The 17,065-nt window shown below is 39.8% G+C and overlaps 1 protein-coding gene across 1 annotated transcript in view; it reads right to left on the bottom strand.

Annotated features, from left to right (window-relative positions):
- ARHGAP15 (Rho GTPase activating protein 15) overlaps positions 1-17,065 on the bottom strand; it is a 650,587-nt gene that overhangs the window by 269,715 nt on the left and 363,807 nt on the right. The window lies entirely within an intron of this gene.

The raw sequence follows: 17,065 nt of genomic DNA on the forward strand, positions 1-17,065 counted from the left end.
GAAAACACTTCAGAATTGTTAATTTTCATTAATTAGAATTATATATTGCCTATAGGTAATTCAGGTATTTTCAAAGGTCCTGCTTGCCCAAGTAATTATGTCAATCTTCTTCTTTTTTAAAAAAAAGTATTTTTTATTGATTTTAGAGACAGAAGAAGGGAGAGGTAGAGAGAGAAATATTGATGTGAAAATGCAACATCTATCAGCTGTCTCTTGCATGCCCCCTATCGGGGATAGAGCCCTCAACCCAGACATGTGCCCTGACTGGGAATCAAACCACTAACCAACTTTCAGTACACTGGACCATGCAACCAACTGAACCACATTGGCCCAGGGCAGTATTCTTCTTTTATCTTAACCCAAAGTGATTTCTTTTTCTGAAGCAGATATTTCTTATTCTTCTTATTGATGTCAAATTACCAACAATTCTAGGGGAAATTGTGAAACACAAATTTGCCTCAAACATTTCCCTTGTCTTCAACAGTTTCCTATCCCCAGCTTCCTATCTTCATCTTTATCTTCAAAATTAGGTGAGTATCAAATTAATTCCTGAACAAATATTTGCTGAATCTCTACTGATTATCAAGCTCCATGCTAAAGGCTATGAATCCAATCTATCTATAAAAAAGGTTAATATGCTAAGTGTCCTTCTCTCCATCTGGGTAATGACGTCAAGTAGCAACACCTGGCTTCCACTCCCTAGCAATGACTAGCCTTGCAGTTTCTTCAGCCCAGAAACACAACTTGCTTCATAGCCAGGTAAAAACATTTTACACTGTAACCAAATGTCTGGGAAGTGTTTTCCTCAGCCTCATCTCATTTGATCCTCACAGGAGTCCTGGATTAGGTAGATAGGAGACTGAGTGGAATCCTATTTTCTTTTCATTAGCCAGAAAATGGAGATTTAGAAAACTTAGAAATTTGACCCGACTGAAAAGAAGTAAGAAATGGTGGAACTTGAAAATGACTTCAGGTTTTCTCACTGCGCAGAATATAGTCAAACATTGCTACAGTTAATTATTTTACCCTTTGTCCTCCCTGTGTGATCTACAATAATAATCTGCTTCATGTTGATATTTATTGCTGTGTTGCTGACAATCACCTGAAACAGAAGTTGGGGTGCTTCACTGGGCTGGGAAAAGTTTAGCTAAATCATAAATCAGGTCTAATTAAGCAAGTTTATATATATAAAAGGCTAAGCTGACTCCTGCATATGCGATACATATAAAGCTCTTGCTGGTACCAATCACATGTGTGTGTTTCAATCTGTCATTGTCCATCATGAATTTGGTTGACACTTCTGTTATAGAGAAAGGGCAAATAGTAATATTAAAATATTTCTTCTAATTAATTTCCTTTCAATGTGCATGAATTCGTGCACTGGGCCACTAGTGATAAACATAACACTTAAGATCTGGACCTTCATTAAGCATAGAGTCTAAATACTTTCAAGTTATCTTATTATGAACTAGAGGCTCGGTGCATAAAAATTCATGCACTGCGGGGTCCCTCAGCCTGGCCTGCCTCCTCTCCCAGTCCAGGAGCCCTAAGGGCATGTCCTATGGACAGTATAGGCCCACTCACTATGGCCTAAGCCGCATTTTGGCCTCACTCTGTTGGAGGAGACCAGGCTGATCAGGGGAAGGCGCCGCCCCCATCACACGGCTGCTGCTGCCACTGCTGGCCATGGTGGCTGTGAGGCCTGAGCTCCGGGCCTCGCAGCCGCTGGGGCTCATGGCTGCCTGAACCCACAAATGTTGTGAGCCCATGACTGCCTGAGCCCCGGGCCTCGCAGCTGCCTGAGCCAACGGCTTCCATGAGCCTCATGCTTTGCAGCCACCAGGGCTCATGGCTGCCTGAACCCATGACTGCCTGAGTCCGGGGCCTCTAAACCGTCAGGGCTCATGGCTGCCTAAGCCCATGGCTGCCTGAGGCCCGGGCCTTGCAATCACTGGGGCTCATGGATGCCTGAGCCCTGGGCCTCACAGCCACTGTGGCTTTGTCTGGATGGACATCCAGATGGATGTCCGGAAGACGTCTGCCCTAATTAGCATATTAACCTTTTATTTGTATAGATGCTTGATAGGAATTTGTCTCTATAAGATACCGATATTCACTGGGCCGTCCACTGTCTTAACCCAATTGACATAATGTGAGGATTTGGGGTACTTGATTAGGTACAAAGAACCTCTTTTCCTTCCGAATCATACCTTAGAACAGTGGTTCTCAACCTTCTGGCCCTTTAAAACCATTCCTCATGTTGTGACCCCCAACTATAAAATTATTTTCATTGCTACTTCATAACTGTAATGTTGCTACTGTTATGAATTGTAATGTAAATATCTGATATGCAGGATGGTCTTAGGCGACCCCTGTGAAAGGGTTGTTCGACCGCCAAAGGGGTTGCGACCCACAGGTTGAGAACCGCTGCCTTAGAATAAGCCATTCATTCAAGTGGATGAATAGTAACATACCTAAAATGTATTAAGACTTTACTATGTGCTTGGTACTCTTCTAAGCATCTAACATGATTTAACTTTATTCTACTGCAATGTAAGCTCCATGTGGGCAGGAATTTTAATTTAGTTTTGTAGATGTTGTTCACTAATGTGTCCCTAATATTTCAAATATTATTTAGCATATAGTAAAGTTCAGCCAAAATTTATTGAATCAATTCTCACAATGACCTTTAGAAATATGTATAAGAATCCTACATACTTCAGTGATGAAGAAGCTAACGCAAAGAAAATAAATAACTTGTTCAAGGTCAAGTCTGGATCTGAGGCCAGTCTCAAATAATTTTTATAGTACTCTCAATTATTGATGTACTAGAGGCCCAGTGCACAAAATTCATGCACAGGTAGGGTCCCTAGGCCTGGCCGACAATCAGGGCCAATCAGAGCCTTCTGGCTGACAGCTGGGGCCTTCCTTTGTTTCATGCCACTCCCTGGTGGTCAGTGTACGTCATAGCGAGCAATCGAAATCCCAGTCTCCCAGTTGAACTCCCAAGGGGACACTCACTAATATATATATTAGTGAACAATATATATATATTTAGATTGGTGAAAGAATGGAAGATAAAGGGAAATAAAAAATATCAAGAGCTCAGTTACACATTTAAAATGGAAATGTTTCAATCAAATACCTTTTTTTAAAAGTAGTTCTTGGGTGCAAAACATTTTGCTAAATTCTAGTTGTAAGGAAACTAGACTTGAGTCATCCTATCCCATCATAATGAACTCAGAAGAAAAAAGAGAGAGACTTAGGAAGGAGCTGAAACTTGCAAAAAAGAAATTGCCTGAATTTAGAGGATTTGAGGTCAAATGTTTCTAATGGGGTCTCTAAGGAATCTACAAAAGTGTCTAAGGGAGACTGTCTGCTTTAAAAAGTCTGCCTGAAACTAAACTAACTTCTTACACCATGCACAAGAATAAGCTCAAAGCAGATTAAAGACTTAAATGTTACACTCAAAACCATAAAAATTCTAGAAGAAAACATCGGCAGTAATGTCAGACATTTCTCGTAGCAATATTTTTTCTGATATATTGCCTTGGGCAAGGAAAACAAAAGAAAAAAAATAAACAAATTGCACTATATCAAACTAAAAAGGTTTTGCACAGTAAAGGAAACCATCAACAGAATGAAAAGACAACCCCCTGAATGGAAAAACATATTCGCCAATTATACTTCTGATAAGCAATAAATACCCAAAATTTATAAAGAGTTTATAAAACTCAACACCAAAAACCAATCTAATTTTAAAAAGGGCAAAGGACCTGAATAGACACTTATCCAAAGAGGACATACAGGTGGCTAACAGACATCTGAAAAGATTCCCGATTACACTAATCATCAGAAAAATGCAAATTAAAACCACAACGAGATATCACCTTACACCTGTCAGAATAGCTATGGTCAACAGATCAACAGACAAGTGTTGGCAAGGATGTGGAGAAAGGGGAACACTTGTGCGCTGTTGGTGGAAATGCAGATTGGTGCAGCCACTGTGGGAAACATGTAGTTATCTAAAAAAATTAAAAATGGAACTGCCTTATGACCCAGTGATTCCACTTCTGGGAATATATCCAAGAAACTCAAAACACTAATTCAAAAGAATATATGTACTCCTATGTTCCCTGCAGCATTATTTACAACTAGAGGCCTGGCGCAAGAAAGTCGTGCGTGGGTACGGTCCCTAGGCCTATCCTGCGATTAGGGCCATCTTCCCCGGCAGCCGGCCCTACCCCCAGCCGCCACCCACCCAGGTGCCCAGTTTGCCATCGGGCGATCGGAACCTGACAGCCGGGGCGCGAGGGACTGAGAGGTTGGCCGGTCCCACCTGCTCGTGACCTGGTCCCCACCGCGGGTCGCCCTCTGTGTGTGGGGAGACTGGAGGGGTGCGGGCCTTGACCTGGCGCAGCCCACATACCTTGCCACCCACCCCCAGTTCCCCATTCACCATCGGGTGATCGGAGCCTGCTGGCCGAGGGGAAGGACCAAGAGGTAAGCCATTCCCACCCGCTCGCTGGCCCCACCCCCACCACAGGTCACCCTCTGTGTGTAGGGTGACCGGTGGGTGGGGATCTTGGCCTGGCATCGCCCACATCCCCCGCCACCCACCCGTGGGTCCCCGTTTGCCATTGGGCGATTGGAGTCTGCAGGCCGGGTGTAGGGACCAAGAGGTGGTCAGTGCACCTTCATAGTGAATGCTCGAGTGGTCATTCTGCCGTTATGGTCACTGGGCTTTTATTATATAGGATAGCTAAGATTTAGAAGCAGTCAGAGTGCCCATCAATAGATGAGTGGATAAAAAAGCTGTGGTACATTTACACAGTGGAATACTATTCAGCCATAAAAAAGAAGGAAATCTTACCTTTTGCGACAGCATGGATAGACCTGGAAAGTATTATGCTAAGTGAAATAAGTTAGGCAGAGAAAGACAAATCCCATATACTTTCACTTACATGTGAAATCTATTGAACAAAATAAAGTAGCAAAATAGAAACAGACTCATAGATACAGAGAACAGACTGATAGCTGTCAGAGGAGAGGTGGACTGGGGGGCTGGGTGAAAAAGTTGAAGGGATTAAGCAAAGAAGAAAAACTCATAGACACAGGCAACAATATGGTGATTTTGAGAGGGAAAGGGGGTGAGGGGTGGTAGAAGAGGATAAAGGGGGGATAAATGGTGATGGAAGGAGACTTGACTTGATGTGTCTGATGTATTTAGAATTGCATACCCGAAACCTATATAATTTTATTAACCAATGTCACCCCAATAAATTCAATAAAAATTAAAAAGAAAATGTCTGCCTGGCCCAGAGTGTGAAAAGTCTCATTAAAACTGGTCAAATAAAGACACTTTTGAGTCTTTATTCCCCTAGCTTTGACCACAAAGTTGTTGCAAACTTGTGTTAGCAACAGGATGGGAAATCAGGATGAAATTTAAGGCTAAGGAAAGAAAGGAAGACATCCTGCCTTCCTCCTAGTTAGGGGAAGAGTGGTTTTCATTTTAAATTAAGCTAAAAGTTATATCACATGAGATTGGGTACTATTAAAAACTGAATTAAGATAATATTTGCTATCTAATAGGACCATAATATTCCATACTATCTTAAAGCAGGATTCTTAAGCGTGGTGTTATTGACATTGTAGGTCAGACAGTTTTTTTTTTTTGTCTGTTTGTTTTGTTTTATTTTTGTTTTGTTTTTATAGGGTTGGCCTGTGAAGGAGGAGTAGACTGTTGAAACCCTCTCTGGCCTCTACCCACAATATGCCAGTAGCACCTCCTCCTTAGTTGTGAACATCAAAAATGTCTCCAGGCATTGTCTTGGGGTGGGGAGGAAGGGAAAAAAAACATTGTTCCCTGTTGAGAATCACTGCCTTATATTGAAGGGAAAAGTTATAAGACTTGCTTAATCTCTCATTTATTGGTAGTGTGAGGTCTATTCATACACTGAGAAAATGTAAAGGACCTATAAAAAGTAAAAAATAAGTAAATAAAATTATTTTAGGAATTTCTATACAATATCTCTATATAAGTATACTAGAGGCCTGGTGCATGAAATTTGTGCAGGGGCGGGGGTGTCCCTCAGCCCAGCCTGCACCCTATCCAATCTGGAACCCCTCAAGGGATGTCTGACTGCCCGTTTAGGCCCGATCCCAGTGGGACAGTTGGACATCTCTCTCACAATCCAGGACTGCTGGCTCCCAACTGCTCACCTGCCTGCCTGCCTGATTGCCCCTACCCACTCCCCTGCCAGCCTGATCAATGCCTAACTGCTCCCCTGCCAGCCCGATTGCCCCTAACTGTCCTCCCCTGCTGGCCTGGTCACCCCTAACTGTCCTCCCCTACAGGCCTGGTCGCCCCTAACTGCCCTCCCCTGCCAGCCCGGTTACCCCTAATTGTCCTCTTCTGCCAGCCCAGTCACCCCTAATTGTCCTCCCCTGCAGGCCTGATTCACCCAAACTGCCCTGCTCTGCAGGCCTGGTCCCTCCCAACTGTCCTCCCCTGCTGGCTGATCGCCCACAACTGCCCTCCCCTGCAGGCCTGCCCCCCCACCAACTGCCCTCCCTTTCAGGCCTGGTCCCTCCCAGCTGCCCTCCCCTGCTGGCCATCTGGTGGTGGCCATCTTGTGTCCACATGGGGGTGGCCATCTTGTGTGTTGGAGTGATGGTCAATTTGCATATTACTTTTATTAGATAGGATATCATACATATGATAGATTAGATGTATATATACATATACAAATCTGTGTACATATATATTTATAACGTATTTTTAAATGAATTGGTTATAAAAGTACAACTACAATCATGTAAAGTGGGTCAATGGGTCTATCACTTAGAAATGTGAAAATCACTGCTGTAGACCAGAGCATCCTGACTGCTGTGCCTGGAAGAATGGTTATATAGGGTGAGAGTTATGGATGCTGTATGGGTGCAGAATGAGCCACCCAAGATGTGCTTCAGTGCTATACATATTATTTTGAACTAAAGGCGACCTAGACCTTGCAGGTTCAAGAGAGATTTCTGCTTGCCCCTTAACTATGTAGAAGAATTTAAATTAGGACGCTGGCCAAGCTGACACAGCTCAGTGGTTGAGTGTTGACCTATGAGCCAGGAGGTCTCAGTTTGATTCTTGTTCAGGGCACATGGACGGGTTATGGGCTTGATCCCCAGTGTGGGGCATGCAGAAGGCAGCCAATCAATGATTCTTTCTCATCATTGATGTTTCTATCTCTCTCTCTCTTCCTCCCTCCCCCTCTTTGAAATCAATATACATACATACAGCTGGCCCATGATAAGAATTACCACCATAAATGACTTTTTATGTACCTATATGGCAGGGCAAACTAATATGCACTGAACATGTGCTCTCCCTGCAATTACCCTTGAAGCCCCAAGGTGCATTACCTCATCCCTAGCTCAGAATGTCTTATATACATCAATTTCCCCTTTTGTCTCTGAATCTGTCATGTAGTTGGGGATGGGGGTTTTTTTGACCCTGTCATGTATTCAGGGTTCCAATACATTTGTATGTCATTAAATTTGGCCATTTCCTCTTGCTAATCTGTCTCAAGTCTATTGGGTTATTATACCAGCGGAAAGAACCTTGAGAGTAGGGAAAAGTTTCTTCTTCCCTTTAGCACTCAGGGTAACTGAGCAGGACCAAGGCAGCCTGAGCCCCTGGGGCAGTTGCCATTAGCTATGAACCATCTTATCCATTATTCCAGATGGCTATACGAATGTTATCATTTTCTATATGTACTTTAAAATGGTTTAAAAAGTATTGCTTTAGACCTGCTCTCCAACATGGTAGCCACTAGTCACTTGAAATACAGCTTGTGTCATAGGTTGAAATAATATCTTTATCTAAAAGTAATATACTATTAAAACTTGTCTCTTGTTACTTCTTAAAAGATTTTAAATTAAACATGTGGTTCATATTATATTTCTGGACAGTGCTACTAGATGATAAAAAATAAATGAACACAAATTGACCACCTACTACATGTATGGCAGTCCTGGACTTAACTGTGGTGGTTAACATGCATATGGTCTGTGTAATTATAATACAGCATGGGGAGGAGTATCAAGTACAAGAGACTAAGGGATCTTAGCAGAGGAACTGACCTCAGGTCATTTTGGAGAAATAGGAAGTGCCATTAGCAACAATTGCTTTTACAGGACCACGAATATCAGGCATTAACTGATTCAACATTGTATGATTGGATCATTCTGGGTGTCTGAATATACTGTGCCTACATGATATGCTGTCAACTTCCATCTGGGTCCAGCCATTGTCCTGACCACCAGTCGTATATGATCTGCTTCAGCTGACGGCTGTATTAAAGCCCATGGGTCTGGGTTCTATATTCAAAGCTGAAGGAACACTTACATCTTTCAGAAAAAGAAACTGCCTCATAATTTTGGTCTCAAGTCTGCCTTTGAAATGATATGGAATAATCAATCTACATGTTCAAAGGTTACCAAAGATTATGTTTTCTATTTCTAGTCTTACCTCAAAAATCTTTTCATTGTCCATGACAAAATGCCAAGAAATACAGAGCAAAGTAAGTATTTTTCCTGCTACTTTAGAATTAGTAAAAATGATGTCATGAGGAGGAACTTTGCAAATTAAAACACATACACACAGTATAAATGTGAGATTATGAAAATAATTATATAGTGAGTTATGCCTTTTTGAAACCCCTTAGGTAGCCTGGTGATAGTATTCTTAATTACAGAGATATATATGTCTATTATTTTGTTTTCAATAACACTATCTGGCTGTTTTCAAATGCTTTATCTTGTTTCCTTCTCATACAGACTGAGGAATCAGCAGAGACCTGAATATCCTCATGCAGTTTTTAGCACAGCCAAACTCTCCAAAGTTGCCTCTGATGATGACTTTTCTGGAGACAGAGTAGATATTCAACTTCCATTTCCTGATGCCATAAATAATCCTCAGATGACAAGTCAAATTACAAGGCCTTTGCCATCATTCATTTTGCTCATTTTGTTCTAAGGCAAGTTATGTACAAGTTAAAGTCAATAGATGACTACAATATTTGGCATACTTTTTATTAACAAAATAACTTGGAAAGCACTGTAATTATCAACTAAAAGTGTGACAAACACATGGGTACAAAGCAAAGTCCATCACTGGGTCCCTGTGAACAGCACTAAAAGTATTTGAATATTATGGTTTACAAACCGATTTTAATAGCCAAACTATAAAACAGTTTACACTTCTCTGTTGTCAAGGTAGAGACACTTGCCAAATTGTTCATTTTAAGTAAATACAACATAACCAATTAAGGAAAGCAAAACTTAAACACATGCCTATGATAATCAGGACATAGTTTGCTTCTGATTTCACTACTGATTTTAACAGAACAGTGTTCCTTCCATTTTCCCACAGCACCCAAGTGACCCCACACATACTTTTAGAAACTTGTAATCACACAGTGCAAATAAAAGGACACTTTACTGGAAAATGCAGTGTGGTACAATAATCCATCATTTATGAAAAATAGAATTCAGCCTTTTCTTTTTCCTCAGAGACTCAACTGCTTTTTGAGGGTGAAGCTTACTGCAATTTAAAGATTTATGTTAAGCCAATGAGCAGTTTTTTCCGTTCCCATTTAAACTTTTTATTCAAAAATAAAAAAGAGACTAAAGAGATACAGGCTTAAATTCCAAAGCATTTAATCTGATTTACAATGGAATCACTCATAATTTTACATATTTTCACCTCTATGAAAAATTAAACCGAATTGGATTAGCTTGCCAGGTATTCTAGAATTTACTTTTATTTCATTTATGCTTTGCTCTTTTTCCCCCATTGATGGGTGATCTTTTCTTTCAAATGCAAACAATTAGAATATTTTTTCAAAGCCTAAGAATTGTGAATAACAATGTGCAATTTAAGTCTCAATACACACAGGCCAAAGGCATTAGTTTGAAGCACCATTCTTAACCATTTGAGAGATTTAATTGGCATTAAAGCTGCTCACACCAGAGAATAGTTAGGTTCTTGGGCTTTTTAAGACGATCTTCAATAAATATCATTACATATGAGAACAAGCGTTATAGCCCAACAAAGTTTCATACCTGACACACCATCATGGTGTTAAAACCACCTCTAGAGGTAGGATGTTTATTGTTATGGGTGCCCTTTGTATATTCATTTTCCAACCTTAGTAACGGGAGGGGGAGGAACAGAATTTGGATTAGGAACATCCACTACGATTCTATTAAAGGATGGGAACCACAAAAGAAAACTCTCAAATCTTCCAAAATCTAACGGTTTGGATAATATGACCCAGAATTGTACATCTGCCAGAAATTTTTGTTGTTGTTGTGGACCTAATTTTGAAATATTCCCATTTTCTGCCAAACTGTTGTTCTTGCGGAATTCCCATGTTACCATTACATGATGTTGTTGTTATTATTATTTTTTTTTTAATTTGGAAATGCTGGGAGAGCCAATGTTTCTAAAACATTTAGAAACGTTGTTAAAGAAAAGTAGAGAAATGCTAACACAAACAACTTTCTAGGCTACTTGTCATTTTTGGGGGAAGTTTTACATAGGGGTCAAAATCACATGTAGATGGATAGTTTTCTCAGCAGCTAAAAGCTCCCACATTGCAAGTCTAGGAGGATGTTCAGAGCAAGGCTGGAGACAGTTGCTTAGTGCAATCATCTCACCACACTGCAGTGTTCAGAGAGAGAGATCCAGAAAGACATGACAAAATAAGGTTATATCAGGCTCTTAATCCCCAGGGAATCCAAAACACTTCTCAAACCATCATACGGATTGCATAACAAAGTACTGAATTGTCTCCACTCATATTTTCCAACACGACCTGCTTGTATTCCAAATTACCCTGTTGTACCACTTTTTAAATTGCTGAAATAAGAGCACCATGCCCAAAATTGATTGAAAAGAGAAATAAAGTTTATTAAATTTCTTTTCTGCCTCCTGCCTGATTCTTTTCCAGGGCATACAGCTAATTCACGAAGCTGTAATAAATACTGTTTTGCCCTCTCCAGCATGTGGTTTTAGAGCTTGCAAAACTCTGCACATAACTCCCTATGTCAGAGTGGGCAGAAAGGGTAAGTTGGGGCTTAATGTACTGCTGGCCATTTAAAATCTCTTTTTTTCCACACGTTCTATGTAAATAGAAGTCATAATTTCAACCCCCAACTTGCAGCCTGAGAAACTAAGTTATTGAAACTTTAAGTGACTTAACTTGAAACACAAATCATGATTAAATCTGGAAATAATTGCAAGAGGGAATGCAGGGCATTTTAACAACATCACTTTGTTTTAACCACTTAATTCCCACTTAGTCATTGTAGAAACACAAAATAACCAATTTGTAACAGAATGGTATGATCTGCCCAATGATTCATATTTATTCTATCTACCCATTTAAAGAGAAGTGAGAATTCATACAATGAAAAATATTTACTTTTAGACTAAATTATCTAGTTTAAATAGTCAAATCTAACCACATTTTTACATTTTCAGTGTCAATAAAGAGCTGGCAGTTTATTGTCATGTCCCTGCCATTCAGCCATATGGAAATTCCATGATTGCTTTCCCAAGTAATACATGTATCCATGTGTTCTACCTCTAATGTATTCATGTCTATGATGTAAATCCTTCATTGTCTTTTTATGTAGGGGCTTAGTAACTTTATTTTACTAATAATATATCTTAGGGTGTGTCTATGTTGGTAATGTACTTCTATAGTATGAGTTGATGTGTGTTTTTTTTTTTTTTACTTTTTATAGCATTTAGCATTGTTTTGAGTTACTTAATGAATAACTTTCATGATGTTATGATGATAATGATGACAACTTCAATACTGAGGTAAAAATATTGAGCAAATATCATCACAAATGTAATTTTTCTTCAATTGTAAGTCTGTTTTCTTTTTGTGAGGCAGAGTTAAAAAGTATCTTTGCATCAAAGTTATGGAAAGACCACATTTCAGAAAAAAATAAAGAAAAATAGAAAATAAACCTAACTAGCAAAAACCTATGGTTTATTCAGAGAGAGACATATGATGACACTTTTCTTTTTTCTGAGACAAAATCTGATACACTATAAGATGTTGAGTAAAGATTCAGATCATCAAGACACCTTCTGATGACTAGATATTTTATCTTGCCTTCTTATGACCTGATATAGTATCAGTAAAACTTAGTCACTTGAGAACTATTCAAAACTTTGATAAATTTGCTAATAAAGTAAGTGATTACTGAGCTAAGGCAGTCGCTTATTTTGAAAGTAAAATTACTAAAAAAAGAAAAAAAACATAGGGCATCAATCCAGACAAAGGACACCATGTAGAAGAAATATGTTTTTCATGAAGAAAGATTGTATATTTCCACAGGAATGGGCTCTCTCCCAGTGATAGAAAAAGGCCACAGCCAAATCAAATGAAGAGAGCTGTATAGATGAATGGGGAAATCATTTTAACAGAGAACGTAATGAAAAGCAAAATAGTAGAGTTGTGGGCATGGTAATACCGCCATAGAGGTAAGAGTATGACAAGATTCTCAGAAATTAATACTTAGATTTCTGTGAAAAAAGTCAACTTAGAGAATTCATATTTAAGAGTATCAGACAATTTCAATGTTGATTCTAGCTACTGACTCAGATACTAGACCATGCTTAGCAGTGTCTGAATTGGTTGGATGGTATTTAAATCTTCTCTCCATAAACAGAGAAAACTATCATTGCATTGTGTGTATGTGTGTGCGTATTTGTACCTTTGTGAAAATGTGTTCAGATACTATATTCTAAGTGGGTATAGAGAGGAGTAACATATGAAAACTTTGAATCTTTTGCTTTAACCTTTAAATTCCTATCCTTATGTGTAATCAAGGATATGCTAAAATGTATCTTTAATTTTTAAACATAAAATCTGAACTAGATCAGAAAAATATATAATACAGGTATCTCATTTAATCCTTATAGTCATTCAATGTGGTCAATTCTGGAATTGTTGTCCATTCTACAGATTAAAAATGCAGGGCTGATGTTAAGCCTGTGGGAACGCCTAGTCTACCCCACTGCCCTCCCCTCCATCTGTTTGGCAATGCTGTCAAAGTTCTAAGGACTTAGAGGAATGGCAGTACCTCCCACTACACTCAAGTACTTCCAACCTGAGGTCTTAAAGGATTTGGTTTGCCTAAACTGCTGACTGAGATAAATTTAAGTCTATGTCTATGGACTTAAAAGGGAAAACAAGTTGCCTTAGGTGAGATGAGGGAATCATAAGACAGCAGTAGAATTAATGTCTGAATACTCTCTAGATTGCCAGTCAGAAGACCTGAAGAAGGCACCTGGGTCACACATAGCTGTGACCGCCATGAACATGAATTGAATTCTTCTGCTACTGTGCAGAAAGCGACTTTGAGAATCACTCACCACATTCCAGGTGGCTGTATGTAGCAAGACAAGTGTGAATATAAAAACAGACAAGTAGGTTGGAGATTGGGGCACCCTTTTAAGCAAAAAAATGGCTAGTGATTTAGCTGGATCTCCAAATTTCTTAGTCCTTCTTCTTGATTGCTATCACACAATCTTTTTCAAAGACAGACAGATGCACACTTAGCCCACATAGTATAAGCACATACATTCATGTCTACAACCTTTTAGGTCTTATCTTAACTAAACCAGGAAGTCTCGTTTTTCTCTATGTCTAACCACAGAGTCTGCTTATTTTATTTCTAGTTATTTCATAGGAATAAGAATTCAGGGTCACTACTTAGGAAGAAAGTTGATAAGAATTGCTAATATATAGCCTTCTTCCAACAAATAATGTTGTTCCTTCGAAAAAATGTGCATTCCATCTCACTTTTGAACACTATAGGTTTTGGATTTTGAATTTCAGGTCTGTCACTTATCAGGGGTGTAATCTTATTCAAGCAGTGTAAATTCTTTGTGCCTCTATTTTCTAATTTGTTAAATGGGGCTGACAATATCCACATTTTGTGTAAATTAAATGTCCCGATATATGCAAAACACCCAGCACAAAATCTGATGATCAATAAGCATTCATTAAAAGCTAACAATTATTATGAATTGTGAGGGTATGATAGCTGTTCTGTATCATAGACATGTTTGTAATAATCACTAAGTAAACAGAACAGGTGGTACGGTAAGTGCCCTCCTCACCCTTTATCCCAGTGCCTCTCATTTTTCAACATTTACTGGATATTTACAATGCACCTGGTATTATTAGATTATGCCCTTAGCAACTGCATAAATTAAATATATATTCATTTATATAAAATTATATATATATATATATATATATATATATATATTTACAATTTTAATTAATGCTATTTGGCTCTCAGTTACAAAATAATACTTGTATACAACCCCAAGAGTTTATCTGTGATTCATTGCTGCCAGGTAGAGCGTATTTCAAGACTTTGAACATGTGTTGAAATCATTGGGTTTTGAAGAACTATCCATTAAAGACTTTCTGAACTGTGACAATGGATATTGACAGTGCTTGTCAGACTAAACCACTATTGATTGGCTCACATCATGTGTATAGAAAAACCAATTTCTTTCAAGTGCTTCTTCCTAACTGAAATACATTATTGCAGCCTTCCTCTCTGTTTATTATAACACCAAGCTCATTGCATGTAACACATCCAGCGAAAAGGTTTTGCAATGAAGGATGCAGAAATCTGCAACAGAGAGAGGACTGAAGGCACTTAGCAATCCAAATACTCCTGTACTTTGTAAGTTGCTATTCCTTTGGAAAATATCGATCCCTTTCAGACTCTTGTTTTTATTTTACCATCCTCTTGAATATAAAAAGATGATGCACTAACAGAGCTTTGCGACTGTTCAATGATCCCGTGATGATAATGGTTTCCACCCTTGAATGAAAGTATTTTAAGTACTTGGTGTATGTTTAAGTTGTGGGAAAGAAAGTGTTTATGTTGGGTCACTGCTCCCCTGCCCACAAACATACACAGCTACACACACACACACACACACACACACACACACTCACACATACACCAGGGATGTGACTTTTCCCAAACTTCAGAATGTTTTCTCCCGTGAGTGATTCAGGCCAACTTTGGTCATACACCACATATTGTACAGTTTCATTACTAATTTGAATTTGCATTGTGCCTTTCTTTCCAAGAGGGCAGTTTTTACTGAGAAAATGCTCTTACATAACAAAAAGCAGTTCTCACCACACCCCCATGAGTAAGAGGAACTGCAGATTTCTTTATTTTTATCTAAAAATATTATTAAGTAAAAGCTAAAAACATACCTTCCATAAGCACTAGCTGATCATATCATGTTTCCTGTGGTGTGCTAGGAGAATTCCCGGCCCAAAGGAACTTCAGTCCTAGCTCTTACCCTTTAAAAAGCTCACAGTTTATTGTATGCAAATGCCTGGGGAAGCAGGTTATACCTAAATTCTTAGGATAATCATCAGGGTGTTCCTAAAATTGCAGCCTTCTTACAAAATGATCTGCAAAGTTGACATGAGTCACTTAGATAATAAAACAGGGGTGACTTTGGCTAACTTTACAAACACTTTAATGAATCTGGCATGGGGGGCCGGCCTCTTTCTCATTCTAAGCATGCCTGGAAATTTAAAGAAAATATATTGCTTTGAAGGCTGGCAAAGGCTACATGAGCAAACTGTATCATTCTTCAAAACACCCTCCTAAGCACAGAGTTCCTCATTTACTTGGAAGTTAGGGACTAGGATTTCACCCAAGATAAGGATTCCTTTGAGCCTGGCCTCCTGCTCCATGCCTGGCCCAGGAGAATGGCTGCACTCAGCACTCGTTGTGCTCTTCCTCTGGCTTGCCCCTGGCCATGGCCTTCTCACCCCACATTCCCCAGCTCTGAGGCAGGCTTCTGGCCTTGGGCCCATTCTCTTGGCACTCTCTGCAGGGGTCACTGTGTCCTGAAGAACAGTTGGTTGTCAGAGAAGCAGCCTCCCAGGACTTTTTCAGGACTTTGGAGATCAGGAAATGTCAGGCCCGAGTCAGTCTCTCACAGAATAGTTCTACTGGGACAGAATCCTGTATTAGAGGCCTCATTCAGACACGAGCTTCAAGCTATTTGCTCCAAAATGTGTGTGCAACACACTGAGACCCTCCTCCCACAGGAAGTGCACTGAAGATGCAAAGGGTGTGCTGAGCAGGCCTGAGGCTAAATGATCCAGGGACAGTGGAGTGGTCTGTCCTCACACATGCTGACAGACAGCTACAGTTTGCAGCTGGCCGTGAGCTTATGCTCCCTACAAAGATCTCACTGGAGCCCGGTGAATCCTTGGCTCCATCACAACAACCATAACTCATAACATACATTTCGAAAGAAGGGAAAACGCTATGGAAAGACCTGGAAAGACCTTTACTACACTGATACTTGTGGTCAGCATATCGGCTGTTTTATTTGTTGTCCATTTGAATTTGTCTGGGGTCCTTGAGACGGTGGTCACCATGTCTCTGAGAAAGGAAACTGCTTTCTACGTTCCAGTCACACCTTTGAAACAGGAATTTTGGGGGTTGAAAAAGACAGGTTTTAGGAAATTTTAGAAATTAAGAGGACGATGGAAGAAGCACAGGGCTGCAGAGCAGCAGAAGGTATATTTCCATAGAATAGGGGAACTGAAAAGTTGCAACAGGTACATTTCAATAGAATGAGGGAACTGGGAACAGCAAAAGGTCTATATTTACAAAATAAAAGGAAGGAAGCCCTTCATCCAGAAGGAGAAGAAGAAAGCCTAAAGGGAATAGAACAATAAGGAAGAAGGGGTGGAGCCCAGGAGTTACTATAGTAACCAGTCCAAGGGACTAGTGACCAATCAGAGGGGATAGCAAGGCACCAGGCTCTGCAGCCTTTTTAAACCTTAGGGAAAAGGAACTCAGTGGGACACTTTCCTCCTCCCCACGGGAGAGTCTGTGCTTGTTCTTTAGTAAACCTCCACCTTTGCTATACCACCTCTGTCCAAGGATTCATTCTTCGACTCTGACGGACAAAGAATCC

Source organism: Myotis lucifugus, unplaced genomic scaffold (genome assembly GCF_000147115.1).
Source record: "Myotis lucifugus unplaced genomic scaffold, Myoluc2.0 scaffold_32, whole genome shotgun sequence".
Lineage (NCBI taxonomy): Eukaryota > Metazoa > Chordata > Mammalia > Chiroptera > Vespertilionidae > Myotis > Myotis lucifugus.